Genomic DNA, 5,701 nt, shown 5'->3' with positions numbered 1-5,701 from the left:
TCAGGGCATGATCCCAGGGTCATGGGATAGAGCCCAGCGTCAGGCTCCATGCTCAGAGTGGGATTCTCTCTCTCTCTCTCCTCTACCTTTCTCCCTATTCATGCTCTCTCTCTCTTTCTAAAAATAATAATAATAATAAATAATAAACATTTTAAAAAGAAAAGAAAGGAAATGATCGGTCTACAAATCGTGGAATCTACCAAATCATGAATACCAAAAAAATAGCTTTCTGCAGGAAGAGAGTTGAATAAAGCCTGGGCTGATAGGTCATTAGTTATTTCACTTTCTGCCAGGAACTGGGCTACAAAGGTGCATGCATACCTCAGTTTGTCCTCACCACAGTCCTAAGAAAAAGGTATTATTTTCATGCCCTGTTTATAGATGAAGAAATTGAGACCCAAGAGAGGTTAAAAACCTAAAAGTTTGGGGCTCCTGGGTGGCTCAGTCGGTTAAGCCGCCGACTTGGGCTTAGGTCATGATCTCGCGGTCCGTGAGTTCAAGCCCCTCGTCGGGCTCTGTGCTGACAGCTCAGAGCCTGGAGCCTGTTTCAGATTCTGTGTCTCCCTTTCTCTGACCTTCCCCCATTCATGCTCTGTCTCTCTCTGTCTCAAAAATAAGTAAACGTTAAAAAAAATTTTTTTTTAATTAAATAAATAAATAAATAAATAATAAAAAAATAAAAACCTAAAAGTTTACTGGGACACCTGGGTGGTTCAGTCAGTTGAATGTCCGACTCTTGATTTCGACTCAGGTCATGATCTCACGGTCATGAGATCGAGTGCTGGGTGGGGCTCTGCATGGGGTATGGAGCCTGCGTGAGATTCTCTCTCTCCTTCTCTCCTTCTCCCTTTGCCCCTCCCTCTGCTTATGCACATGCTCTCACTCTCTCGCTCTCTCTCTCTCTCTCTCCCTCCCTCAAAAATAAAAAAATTTAAAAATCTTAAAAAAAAAAAAAAAGACAAAAAAACTTCAAAGATTACTTACCTAGTAAGCAGCTGAGCTGGGAATCCAACCTAGGTCTACCTCAGTCCAAAGAGACTATGCATTTAACTATTATATTCTGAATGTAATGTTACGTAATTCTGTTCTTAAAAAAAAGAAAAAAAAAGGTGGTGAACCCACTTTGTTGATTCTTCAAGGAGAAGATGCCTCCGTTTCTAACGCTGCCAGAACTGTTTTTCTATCTCTTAGTAACTCTACAATGAGAGTCATTCTCCACCACTCTCCACCCTCCTCCATAGGCAATGGGTCACTTTTGATCACTTTTCTTGTCTTCCTTTTAAGCTACCATTGTTTCATTCTTTCTTTGAACCCCAAAGAAAGATATAAAAGGTGAACAGCATATACCTAGAAGGTCACAGTGCTTGGCAATGAACACCCAAAACCAAGACCAAAAAAAACAGCTACAGGATGGGATCCTGGAAGCCTTTCTCTTGCTGGCTAACCAGTGACCAAAGAGATAATGTGTCAGACTTGCAACGGATACCCCTTTTGATTAATTAGTCTCTTTTCTTCCTCTTTAATTATGATCTTAGCCAAAGTTCCATGTTGTTTCTCCCACTATTAAAGGGAGGGAAGAAAGAAAAAAATGAAGATAAATATAACCAACTTTATTTGGATCAACTATGTCTCATTAGCAATTTTATGGTTTTGGTGTGGAGAATACTTAGTACAGAAAAAGCATTTTCTCTTTCTATTTTTTTTTAACTAATGTTTAATTGGTTTATCCCCTTTGGGCTAGCTAGAGAAACGCCTATACCCAACATGCACATACTGTATGTAAGAATGGGCATAAACAAAAGTCAAACATCTGCTTACCAGACCTGCCCCTCAGTCTTCTTCTTAAGCACCAGGAAAAGCATCTCAAGTTAGTCCCCAGTTTGACTTTGCAGGAATGCTGGATTCTCTGTAGCGTTTTTGCCTCTCACCTTTCCTAGGAGTTTATAGGGCGCTTTGAAGTTCCTCTGAACAAACAGGGTCTCTGTGTTTCACTTATTGCTGAGCCAACCCTGGGGCCTCGGTTCCATCAGCTCCTTATTAAGTGTTTAGTAATTTCAGTTTCCACATTTTGGTCTTGCTCGCTTTGCAAACATCTGGAGAGAATTAGTTCCCAGGCCTCTGTAACATACCCATTTTGTGGTTCTAGAGAGAGTTGCGGGCTAGGGGATGTTGTTGCCCTTAACGAGCTTTCTTTATGCTTTTTAACTGTAAAAGGTACCCTCGTTAATATTCACAAAGAGAAAGTGAGACCAGCCTCTCCATCCCTGTTTAGCTCTTGCCTTCTTGACTGTGAATGAGAACTTCATGCTGAAATAGGTAGAATAAATATCATGAAAGTGGGAATTAAATACAAGATAAAATAATGCATGATAATAATAACAACAATAATGTCCGGGCACCTGAAACGAGCATACATCTCTACCTGGGTGATTCGGTGTGATCTCTGCTAGCCCTGTGGGCCTGTGAGCACTGAAAACGTGTCTAGTACATATTAAGATTTACTGTTAGGAAGTCACACACTAGATTTGGAAGAGACAGTATAAAAAATGAAAATATAGCACTAAGAATTTTATGCAGATTTGATGTTGGAATGATAATTTGGAGATATAAGGTTAAAATTAATTTCACTTTTTTTCCCCACTTTTTCAATGTCGTTATTAGAAAGTTTTTAATCATATAAGTCACCCACTTTTGTGTTTTTCATCATGTTTCTATTGGACAGCAGTGCACTAAAGAACCAGACAAATTATTTAACAGGATATGACTAGGATTGGAAGATTCCTGTGACGGCATCCATGTGATATCAAAGTGAATAAGATGGGTATTGAAAGAAGTGTTAAGAAAATACCCTGAATTTCAATAAGTAGGAGAAGATGGCTATCAGATAGAAACTACTGATTGTTAACTTTTTCCCAGGACAAAATTTTAGAATAAATTATTAAATACAACATTTATAAGTAGGTTATAAGTAGGGGGTGCCTGGGTGGCTCAGCCAGTTAAGCATCCGACTTCAGCTCAGGTCATGACCTCCTGGTTCGTGGGTTCAAGCCCCACGTTGGTCTCTATGCTGACAGCTCAGGGTCTGAAGCCTGCTATGGATTCTGTGTTTTCCTCTTTTTCTGCCCCTCTTTCTCTCTCTCTCTCTTGAAAATAAACATTAAAAAAAATTTTTTTAAGTATATTAGGAAACAAGTAGATGATCACAAGAAACTACTAAGTAAAATTACAACTGGTTGAATATTTGTATTCAGTCTTGAAAATCTATCTATAGAGAGGCCTTGGGGGGCGGGGGACCACAAAACTAAAAAATTAATTGAACATGATGAATCTCAAAATAAGTACTCAAAATATAATGCATCAATAATGGGAATGTGATGCATAACTTCCATAAATGTAAAGTGCTGAGTTCATAACATGAATTGTGTTTAGGTACATCACTGAGGTGGCCCAGCTTAAAAATAATGCCCATGCAAAGAATTAACTTTTTTAAGTACAGCACTAACTGAAGGTATAATATGCTGTGGAAAAATATCATCGAGTGTAGAAGTCTCACTTTATTGCGCTGAACTGGCCAAATCTAGAATATTTTGTTCAGTTCCTGCATAACCACATGGTAAGGGTGTCCTTTTTTTAATTAAAAAAAATTTGTTTAATGTCTATTTATTTTTGAGAGAAAGGGAGACAGAATGTGCATGGGGAGGGGCAGAGCGAGGGGGAGATACAGAATCAGAAGCAAGCTCCAGGCTCCAAGCTATCAGCACAGAGCCTGTCGCCGGGCTCCATCCCACAGATCGCGAGATGGTGACCTGAGCCAAAGTCAGTCGGACATTTAACCGAATGAGCCACCAAGACGCCCCAGGTGAGGGTGTCTTAACAGCTAGAACAGGAAAGCCATTCAGCCGGGCAAAGAAGACCTCTGAGAATGTCGCTTGACAGTGTGATCATTGTTATCACTTGGAGAGTGTAGACATTCTGCTTTGCTACAGAAAACAGGCAGACCAAAGAACAGTTGGTGGATGTTACAGGAAAGGTAAGAACGGATCATTATAAAGGAGAATTTTTGAATAATTGTGGAGCCCTCCATGGGAAAGGCTGCCTGGAAGATAATAAAGTAGCTCCCTTCCCTAAGAATGTTGTTCTGTAGAGGCCAAATGAGCATTCATCAGGTATATTAAAGAAGATATTTCTACATTGGAAGGGAGATTAAAGTAAGTGGCATTTTTTTAGTTTCCAATTCTAAAACTGGAAATCCTGTTATCAGTATAGTCATTCTAAGATACTCTACAGGCTCCTGCTTTGGTCAAACCAAGCTAAATATCATCTGGAAGCTTCCTAAAAATGATGGTGCATCAGAAATTAAACTAAGAAGACATCTAACACACGGTAGGTGCCTCTCTGTGTGTGTTTAGGGGATGGGGAGGGAGCAAAGTCCAGAGCCATAGCGTTTGCCAATTTCTGTGGTGTAAATACCCCTACCATAGCAAAATCTAAAGTAGCCACAGTTTAAAAACTGGCCGGCAAATTTCCTGAGAATGTAACATGTCTCTCACAGGCCGGTATGAGCTGGCTCCAGTACGACACTGCTCACGTATCACTTAGCAGTTAGAACACAGGGTCAGTGAGACAGAATCAATCAATCAATCAATCAATCAATCAGTTTTTTAAAAAAATGTTTGCTATGGGTCACCCACCCAGGAAGGTGTTAATATGTGACATGGTATTTTCCCTCAGAGAACTTAAGGCCAACTGGCAGAAGAGGGAAATGGGTTGGGGGACAAAGATCAACACATAGAGGAAAAATAGAAGGTATTTTAGGACATGAAACAGTGCTGACCACAGAGGTCAATGCTAGTGAAGCTTGGAAAGCAGCAAAGGGACAAAAGCTAAGGCTTATTGAGCGTTGAAATGTTCCATGTGCTCTATGGGCCACCGCTTCTTATATCTGAAGAAACATAATCATAACCCGGTAAGGTAGATATTGTGCCGTCATATGGATGGGGAACCAGAGCTCAGAAATGTCAAGACACAGACCTGAAGCCACACCACTGGGAGTAGCACAAATCCATCCTTACCTACACATCCAAGTTCGGCAGCCAATCCCTTCTTGGCACTGGTGGGGGGGGGGGGGGGGGCGGGGGTGTGGACGGGGGGGAGAAGGGAAAGACTGAAGCTTAGCTGGAAGGACAGAGAGAATTTAATGCCTCCTCCTAAAACTAAGGTTTACAAAGCAGAGCAATAGTCCCCAACCCTCTTCTTGCAAGGCAGTCCTGTTGCAGCTGATGTGAACAGCTTCTCTGTGGACAGTGTCTCACTCCCAGTCACCGCTGACTCAGAAAGCAAGGCAAGCAGACTGGGAGGCGGTCACACCCCCAAGCCCTGACCATCCTCTCTAGACCTCTTCTTCTTGCCACTCTAACAAACCCACCTAGGCATGGGTTTTGAGTTTTTGTTCAAAATTCCAGCGGCTTGAGTTAGGGAAGTAAATGGCTCCCTGAGCCTCAGTTTCTTCTAACACAAAATGAGAAGAAATACTATCCAATTCACATTTTGTTGAGATTATATGTGTTAATTAAGAAACAAAACAAAGCAGGGGTGCCTGAATGGTTCAGTCGGTTAAGCTTCTGACTCTTGATTCCGGCTCAGGTCATGACCTCACAGTTTGTGAGTTCAAGTCCTGCATTGGACTCTGCACTGACAGTGC

Source organism: Neofelis nebulosa, chromosome 2, assembly GCF_028018385.1.
Source record: "Neofelis nebulosa isolate mNeoNeb1 chromosome 2, mNeoNeb1.pri, whole genome shotgun sequence".
NCBI classification, from domain to species: domain Eukaryota; kingdom Metazoa; phylum Chordata; class Mammalia; order Carnivora; family Felidae; genus Neofelis; species Neofelis nebulosa.
This window is presented reverse-complemented; position numbering follows the sequence as displayed.